We start from the raw sequence: 10,080 nt of genomic DNA, 5'->3' as shown, positions 1-10,080 counted from the left end.
GTGTGACTGTGCAATATATATTAATTTGTGTGTGTGTCTTGTAAGTGATTGTATGAAATGTGAATCAGTCATGAGGGGATGGGGAAGTTAGGGAAATGGAACGTGGGTGAGGGCTTTGGTGTTAGTTTATAAGGTTAGTTAATTTATTTATTTATTGTCATTTTTTTATCCTCTTTTTATATTTTTTTCTTATAAAACTTTGGATACATGAACTATTCTAACTTAATATTTCATTTCATGTACCAAATCTAGATTAATAATTGACATATCCCATTATTTTTCTTTAATTTATGCTATTATTAATCTAAGGGTCTATACTATTACACGTATCATGAAAATGATAGTATCCTTTCCAACAATTTTCATGCATAATAAAAAGAAAAATAACAGATAAAATAAATAAATAAATTTTTAAGTTCAACCTAAACGCGTTTTATTTTTAAATAATATATATTTCTTTTGCTTTACCTATATCTCACTTCTATGAAAAAAATGAGAAACGTGGGTGAGGGTTTCGGGTGGTTAGTTTGGATATGAGAATTTTTTTCATAATTTTAAAAACTGAATGTTAAAAGAATATAAATTTAAAATTGATTATTATTTTTTACCATTCAAAACATAATTTGTTTGATTTGAATTTTTTTTTTTTAAAAAGAAATAGATACTATATATTTAAAGTTTCATTTCAGCAATACGTAATTACTATATTATGAATTAGAACTACTATCCTAAACAGTTCCATACTTTATCTTTAAAAACAAATATATTTAAAATAAAAAAGACATAAAAACTAACCTTAAGAAAACTAACCTACATGAGCCTTACCCCATGACCCCAGTAACTGTCTTTAAAAACACGGGAGAGGTATTTTTTAATTAATTAAATTAAATAGTTAAATTTTTCTGCTTTTGTCTTTAAAAACGATTTGAAATGTATTTAAATATTATATTTTAAATAGATACCCATTAGGCCATTACTATAATTAAAAAACTACCAGAATATGAATTTACAAAATATTGTAAGAAATTAAAATAATTATAAAACTGTAAAATAAATGGAAACCATTAAAGCTGTTTTTTTTTTTTAAAAAAAGAAGCTAAATAAGCTTAAAGACAAAAGATAACTAATTACAACTAATTAACCATTTTTGTCCTAAAACTGCCACATGTCTTTATCCTACATTATCACTATTAAGCCAAAATTTCTTCCTTTTAATTATATATAGATAGAAGATACTAATATTGTAACAACCCAATTTAGACCCTACGCGTGATACAGTGATTAGAATTCCGAAGGACCCAACCTAGACTCTTAAAGTAAATAAGAAGATCTAGGCCTACTCAAGTGAATGGGGGGTTCAGTCCAGGAGGCTAGTCTGATAATATAGACATCATGTGAAAGAGGGATAACTATAGATAGATTTGATAAAATAGTTTTGTGGGAAAAATCATTTAACGCAATATTTGATCTCCAAAGAAAATTGAAATATTTATCAAGTTGTTTGAGCTCGAATTCAAGGGCTATTCTTTCTTTGTTTGACGTGATTTTTGAGTTGTTGAAAATTCCAAGTGTAGTGTGTTATCAAAGAAGTAGTCATAAATACTTTGATTGATGTTCCTTGTCAAAAAATCACATTCAGTGGTGTTGGTTAAGTGTTTAGTGTCTGGTTGTGAGTCAAAGGATGCGTATTTACATACATATTACTTGTGGTTTTACTGCATTGCATATTTACTACTTTCCTCTTCGGGGATACCTACGGGCTATGATATTTGCACATCTACTACTTTCGCCTCTGGGGGTTATGAATTTGCATTGTATTACATTCATTGTCACTTATTGTGGTGGTAAAAGGTGTTGACAACGAAGTACAGAGCCTTCAGGGCTATGTGTGGTTGTGGTTACCACTGTATGTGAATCAAGGCGGGCAGGGACATGTAAGGTTATGGCTGATTTTTGTTAAATTTGTGCAGGTTACGTCTGGTATATTATGGTTTCCCGAGCCGAACCTTCGCTCTTTAGACATTATTTCCCCAAACTGAACCTTGAACTAAAAAACATCTTTACACTGAAAGCACCCCTGAGCTTAAACTGAGATTGAAGTTTTATTTTTACCCCTGGAGCTCTTAGGTTGTCTCTTCCATATGTAGACATGAGAGTCTTCACTTGCACTTATGACATACTTTCTGTCTGAACTAAACGAAGCTGCAATGTGTCTGCTTGTATTTCGGAAACCTGATGCTACCACAAAATAGAGCATTTGGTTTAGAGAACACATGGATGTTGTTTTGAACTCTCCAATAGAGGATGTTGTTTTGAACTCTCCAAAAGAGTATATCAGAGAGAAAATACCTCAACTTATAGATCATTTGTGATCCGTCAAATATTCTGATACGAGAATCAGCTGAAGTTATAAGCACTTGTGATGATTCCATGGAGTAAACTGCCAAATAAATGTGTTCAGCTTTCAATAGAACTTGTAGAAAAGAAAACCGTACATTGACACAGTAGCTCTAGAAGAGAGAAATACCTGTAAACCAGTGATTTTCTTGAGTTGAGAATTCTTCTTAGGTTGAATTCCAATATTGTCTTTTTGTTCCAGTTTGCATTCCACCACTACTAATTTATATTTTTAGAAAGTTCCGAGTAAAAGATTTTTGCAGCAATAAGAAAGAAAAATATAGGCAAGAGAAGGCTTTACCCTCCACCCTTCGTTGCTTCAGGCAGCCTTTCAATAGAGTACTTGTGTTGAGTGATGTACATGATTGGTACACCAGGGACCTGATCATTCAACATTAGATGTCAGTTTCTTTCAGATAAGGAACAGAAGTCAATAGTTAAACAGCAGAAGAGAGGAAAAAGGAGTACGCAAAAAAGGGATACAAGCTAATCTGTCATACCTTGCTTATTCTACGCGTCAAATCTTGATCGCATGTTGCGACAGTATCGCACTTGTGTTATAGACTAATAAAATTATCTACACACGTGGTATGACTACAAATTGGTTTACACAACTATATGAATTCAGAGAACATTATGCACAATGGATTAAGATCATACCTGTGCAACTCTCTCAACAATACAATCATCAGCATATGTCCCTTTGTGAGTACAGGGAAGCCTTTCATGGGGACAAAAACCCAAAGCCATATGTTTTTGCCACCAATTTCACTGCTGTTGACAGGGAGAAGTTCAAGTTATAATCTAAATGAAATGATGATGAAGAAATAGATCTGTTCTTTGCAGAGAACTTCCAAAAGATTATAGAAACTTAATCCATTGGTACTAGTGTGTGTATAGGACAACCTTACTTGAACAGGATCTATTCTATAGGCCCGTACCACTGTATCCTTGAATTCTAAGGAGTTGGGAAATTTCCTGTGGGAACACTGGATATGTTTCAATTAAAGATAAAAATGCACAAAACTTACATTTCAAAGGAATTTGATGTTTGTCCCGTCATCGTATAACCAATAAACAGGACCTGCACAATAAGATTCTTATTGTCCCGTCATCGTATCACAAATGAAAGAAATATGTTAAATGAAACACATTAAACAAAAATATAGATTTCTAAATGCAGACGACTGCATTCAAACTCCACATAAAGGTTGAATTTCTATCACTCATAGAGGTCGATGCCATTTTCCATGGCAAGATAGAAAGTTCGTTGAAGTTCAGAGTCCATTGAATCTTGATAACCCCAGAGAAACTGTTTGGCCCATATCCAAGTACCAAACCCCATTGGAGGTACTGTCAATGGTCCCATCTTTACCTATAAATGTAACTCAATTTACATTTATTTTAGGTGGAATGACTTTGGAGACCCCTGTATTTGGCTCCGTTTGTTAGTTGAACCCTCTTATTCATCACTTTGCCAACTAAACCTTTAACTCATCAGAACACAATATTTTAAACCCCTCTGACCAATGACCGAGCTTATGTGGCATTAATACTGTTGAGTTGGAAATATGCATGATTACACGCGTTTTAAAGTGAGTTAGAACAATCTTTTACTTAAAAAAAATCAATTTAAGAAAACTTCTTTTTTTAAAAAAACATCTTCTTCAACTCTCCCCCGCCCACCCACAACTTTCTTCTTCTACACCAGCGCTCTCTCCTTGCCCCTCACCCCAGCCCCCAACTCTCTTCTTTCTCCAGCCCTTTCTTTTCTTAATCATCGAATTTACCCACCATATCCACTCTTATCCTCCTCCTCTTCTTCTCCATTCAATTCTTATTCTTATTTGTTGATACAAATCAGTCACCCCTAATCCCTTCGTTCTGCCCCCACCCACCCCCCCACCCTTATGAAATTTTCGTTTTTTAGGTTTAAAAGATTGAGATCATTATTTTGTTAGTTGGTTTCAAAGAGGAGATGGGGATAGTGTGAAGGGTGATTGTGAGTATTGAAAGTTTTAAAACTTCATTGATAAACTTGAAAAATAACAAATGGGTCTTGTGAATTTGTAAAATTAATCAAAACTTTTGATTGGGGTTCATTGAGTTTGTGCTGGTGAACTTTTAGTTGAATTTACAAGTTAAATCAATTTTTTTTTAATTTATTGGACATGAATTTGGTGCTCCATTTGTGGCAAAATATGAAGATGGCTATTTGAAAATTTTCAGAAATTACAAAATTGATCTTTTTTTTTATTTTTTTATTTTTTTAACACTTAATTTCTTATGTGGCATTAAAAATGACGTGAAATTCCACGTGTAATCAAATTTATTACACACGCACTGACCGGAGGAGAAAAGGGCTTAAAATGTTGTGTTCTGATAGGTTTAAGGGTTTAGTTGTGTAATGGCCCTCTAGGTCATTTTCGAGTTAATGCATTCATTTCTTCGTTTAGAGTGTTCCTATAGCGATCCAAGTCATTTATGACTTGCTGGCACTGACTATTCGGTTGTCTGATCGTTCTTTTGGATTTTATGTCTACTTCTCTGTATTAGAATTTTTGAAACTTGAAAAGTTGATTTCGGTCAAAACGTCAGGTAAACAAACTCAGAACGAAATTTTGACGGTTCCATCAGCTTCGAAATGATCAAATTAGGCTAGTAGCATGGTTGGCACGAGTACCGAGGCTTTCAGTGCAAGTTTGGACCATTAGGCGTTTTAGCCTTTGAATTTTGGCCTAAGTTTGAGTTTGGTCAACATTCTTGTTGAAGCATGTCGATTTTTAGGCTATATTTCAGGTATTTTGGACTGTTGAAGCATGTCGATTGTAATTGTTGATCATTCATACCTTGTGATGTGTTCTTCTTATGCCTTGCGTATGTTGTTGAAAGCATGTTTGGCCTTAGTCTAGGCTTAGACTAGTGATTGCCATAGACTAGCATACTTTTGGAGCCGTTAGGCCTTGAAATCTCTCCGGCGTTGCTTTGGACGGCTTAGCTCTCTGTAGGTTGATATAGCAGACTTGAGTCTGATAGTCGAGGCCTTAGCTAGGCAGTAACATCGCTCTTGGAACCTCATATCCATAATTCCCTTATTTTCATTGGTTCCTGCATACTTGATTCTTGATTCAGAAAGCTACTCGTCAATTCTGGTTGGATTTGGTTCGGATTGGAGTGATTTATTGATGGCACTCAATTTGGGGTACTCCCTGTGATGCTCGATTTGCCATTGATCCTATTTCTAACCGATTTGCCTCCATTCGTGGTTCAAGTCTCCAATTCACTCCGCCGGACATGGTTCAAGTCCATGCCTTGGTATTATAGCCTCAGTTCAAGTCTTGGGCCTTCTTCAACCGTGGTTCAAGTCCACCGTCATTTTTAGTTGTGGCTCAATTCCACCGCTCTTTCCAGCTTAGTTCAAGTCTATAGCTATATACACCTTGGTCCAAGTCCTTGGTCATACTATATGTGGTTCGAGTCCACGATTATCCTTAGCCTTGGTTCAAGTCCTCGGACTCCAAATTTTGATTCAAGTCCTTGATTCCTTTATCTTCATTTCGATTCAAGTCCCTTGGTTCCTAATGAGTTTTGAATAACGTTTCAGTCATTCAGTTATTTCAGCTCAAGTCCACAGAAGGTTATCGTAATCTTGAAAACTTTGTCAGATTCTCTTTATTGGTCTCAACTCTTCTGTGCACCTGTCGGGCTTATGGGAGTCCACTCGAGTTTTGCTTAAACTTGCACATGAATGTACCTGTCGGGTTTATGGGAGCCCAATCAATTTTAGTTAGTTGTACTCTTTTTCTGTGTTAGTACACTCGTGTGCATCCAAGTTAGATTTTCCTTTCTTGTTTCGAGTTGTGGTTTGAATTCTAACATTTCATATTACTTTTGCTTTTCTTGTTCAGTGCCTATGATGCCTACTGGGTGCCTGTTGTATTAGTACTCATACTACACTCGGCATTTGTTTTTATGATGTAGGTACGAGAACCAGCTACCAGCGTTGATATCAAGCCAGCTGTTAACTGATTCGGAGCCGAGGGTGAGCACACAACATCCTGGATTTACCCGTCTCCTTCTGTATATATATTGACTAGTCTTTTGCTTTTGAGACAGTCTTGTTTCTGTGGTCCATTTTTGGGACTTGTACTCATTTTATTAATAGCTTTGAACTTGTGACTTTCACGTTCTGGGAGGGATCTTTTATTTGTATATATTTTTGGCTTGCTTCCGCTTCTTCATCTGTGATTCCTATTATTTATAATATTGTTTTAGTTTAATGTTAGTTTTCCGCCCTTACATCTCATTACTTGTAAGTTTCGGGATACGGGTTGGCTTTCCTATTGGTGGGTTATAGTAGGCATCATCATGACTCGAGTCCAAGGGTCTCCTAGGCCATACCGCCTTTATTTTCTCAAAATTCATACAATTAGCAAACTCAACATACAAGCCAATAACACAGTTTCATGAGTCAAAAGCTCTTAGAGAAATGATGTTTAACACTACAACCTAGAACTGTTTAAGAAGCTGATTAAAACAAAATTGATGTTCAACATTATAACGATAAAGGAAATTAGAGATCTGACCTTTTGTACATTAGGCGTGCTCTTCAAACAGTCCTAATGTAGCACTTTGAGATGGATTCATTCGCACGAAGCAGAGCTGAAAATGAACAAGAAGCTAACAAGATGTTAGATTTTGACAACAAAGATGAACTCCCCTGTTTAATGGGATTAAACTTTTGATGGATGTATGAAAATTGCTAGCCAAGTGTGGAGATCAAACTTTTTGCATGACCAATACTTCCTGTAAGAGAGCTCTTACTCACCAGTACATCTTCAAAACTTTTTGAATTAAGCACAATTTTATATCCCTGCAGATCAGATGATTTTTGTTCACTGGCTGCCCCACATGTTGTGTTTAAGTCAGCCCCAAACACTGTCAATTTCACAAAATTCAAGACTTAGTCACTTTTATCTTTTATTAGATATATAAGAGTAAAAGAAAGAAAATGTAGTTTATATATCCCTTCAAAGAAAGAGACAAGCTTTTAAAGATTGAAAGAGACAAGCTTTTAAAGATTGGAGGAAATCAACTGTGAAGTTCTTCACCAGTCAAACAGGACATATGAAAATGCACACAACCAAGGCAGTGACACATCTTATTAGAGCATTGGATAATCTCATATGTGCCATTTTCAAACACGCTTCTGCACCTGGCAGTGAGTCTGGCAGAACATGCTAACCATATCAAATAGCAATGCTAAAAACAGAGTAAAATTACCTTGACGATGCTTCTATTAACCAAACTTTACCTAAACGAACAAAATTTAAGCAGTTAGCCGCATCCGCCTGTAAAACACATATGAAAACCAAATGGCGACTACACAAGCAATAAATATCTATGTAGCGAAAACTACACAAGAAAATATTTTAACCAATCTGTACCAAATTTTCTATAACCTGACCTTGAGTTGGTACACAATATCACTTTCTTTCTTGCAGCGAAATCAACTGCCAATACACCGATGCCAACGCAGACGGAGTTGATGACGTCAAATCCGAACTTCCAGACACCGGCGCCGTTGATTCTTCTATTCTTCTTCGATGTCATCATTATCCACAATATTTAGATCAATAAATCGCACTCATGAAAATAAATTAGCGTTAAAATACAAATCTCAAAACTTTTTAGAAACAATTCAGATTTTCCAGTCAAAAAGCCATGGAAACGGGGGAAAGAGAACTCAAAAGTCGAATGACTCAACCTGGTAATTCATCTTCCAAGCTATATGTTATAATTTGAAGTTTATATAATTTAACAAAGAGATGGGGTTAAAAACACAACTCAATCACTCTCTAGGTGTAATACACTCTTTTTGTTCTCTCTTTTTTTTTAACATTTTATTTGGATGCTTGTTTCCTATGGTTTCATAATATACGGTAGTGTATCGTGTGGTATGGTATTGTACTATACTATACAATATTATTTTTGAATAAATTATATGGTTTGCTATTATTTAATGATAATTTTGTTGTTTGCTTTGACGGCATGATACTGTATCGTAATTGATAAATTTACGAAAATGCACTTAATTAAGAATAAATTAGAATTATTTAAAATTAAGCAAGATTATAATTGAAAAAAAAAAGTAAATAATGAGATACTATCAAATTGGTGTTTTCAAAAAATGAGAATTTTTATGGTTACGAAACCATGAAACCAAACCATATCATACAATGTAACTAAAGAAACAATCAAAACAAACGTAGTTCTCTTACTAACCATACTATACCATACCATGAAAAATCACCATCCAAATAAGTTGTAAAAGAACTTTGGCACATAGCATTCCATATGGATAAAATATCCACCTTGACAAAAATTAAATAAACTATTAATATTAGTTAAAAGTTAAAGACTAAAGTAATTCTATCCCAAAAAAAAGAAATTATTTAAAAATAAAATAAAATTTAAAACATTTTGTTCACGCACTCCACCACCTCTTCCCCACTCCCCCATAATCCCTATCCTTTTATTTATTAATTTTTTTTAATAAAATATCTTTAAAAAATTCATACTTCACCCCTCTCACATTCCTTCCTATAAAATGTTATTATTTTTTAAATAAAATACAATAAAATTATACTCATCCCATATAACCCTCCGCTCTTAATTTATATTTTTCTCTAGAGGTGGGCATTCGGTCGGTTTGGTTAAGTTTGAGAAGTTCGGTTCGATTTTTCGGTGTTCGGTTTAGTAAAAATAAAAATCGAAACCAAATTGAAATTAATTTGGTTCGATTTGATTTTTTAAAATTCGGTTTGATTTATTTCGGTTTGATATTTCGGTTTACACTTATCATATTAAAAATTTTTCAGATTAGCAGATTATAAAAAAAAATAGAAGAAAAAAACACGAAAAAAACAAAGATGAAATGAAAAAAATATTTTTTAAGTTATGCAACTAAATCTAGATGAATCTAAACTAAGCAGCAAAACTTAAAAGTCTATTTAATATGAAGTATCTAGAATCTTGTTGGTTTATGAAAGAAAATAAGATATCTTTAAGAAAATAAAAAAATGGAAAAGAGCCTAAAATGCCCTTGAACTATAGAAAAAGGTACAAAAATGTCATTCATACATCTATTGGGCCTAAAATGCCCTGGACATCCATCTTTAGGTCCAAAATTGACCTTTTCTTTAAAAGAAAAGGGCATTTTAGGCCCAATAGATGGATGAGGACATTTTTGTAACATTTCCAATAGTTCGAAGGCATTTTAGGCCCTTTCAACAGAATTTTAATTAAATAATTTGAATAATTTTTTTAAACACGTGGCGGCCATCTATTGGTTACAATTTAATTATCTAAAATTAATTATAAATCAAAATTTATTTAACATAATTTTAATTAAATAATTTGAATAATTTTTTTTAAATACGTGGAGGCCATCTATTGGATACAATTTAATTATTTAAAATTAATTATAAATTAAAATTTATTTAATAGAATTTTAATTAATTAATTAAAATAATTTTTTAACATGTGGCGGCCATCTATTGGTTACAATTTAATTATTTAAAAATCAAAATTTATTTAACATAATAGAGAAATTGATCTATAAAAGAATTATAATGTGAGGTTATTCATTAAAATAATTTGACCACTAAGATAAAATAAATA

The 10,080-nt window shown here is 33.4% G+C and overlaps 1 long non-coding RNA gene across 1 annotated transcript; it reads right to left on the bottom strand.

Moving 5' to 3' along the window:
* Window positions 1-1,623: 1,623 nt before the first annotated feature.
* Window positions 1,624-8,249, bottom strand: LOC129871699 (uncharacterized). Its single transcript, XR_008762298.1, has 11 exons — window positions 7,865-8,249; window positions 7,681-7,711; window positions 7,226-7,335; window positions 6,984-7,059; window positions 3,304-3,481; window positions 3,058-3,171; window positions 2,898-2,974; window positions 2,699-2,778; window positions 2,528-2,616; window positions 2,350-2,440; window positions 1,624-2,238 (listed from the first exon to the last, which is right to left on the bottom strand). It is a non-coding gene; the product is annotated as an uncharacterized LOC129871699 (long non-coding RNA).
* Window positions 8,250-10,080: the final 1,831 nt, after the last annotated feature.

This window comes from Solanum dulcamara, chromosome 10 (assembly GCF_947179165.1).
Source record: "Solanum dulcamara chromosome 10, daSolDulc1.2, whole genome shotgun sequence".
NCBI lineage: Eukaryota > Viridiplantae > Streptophyta > Magnoliopsida > Solanales > Solanaceae > Solanum > Solanum dulcamara.
The sequence above is the reverse complement of the archived record's forward strand: the minus strand, read 5'-3'. Positions and strand labels throughout refer to the sequence as shown.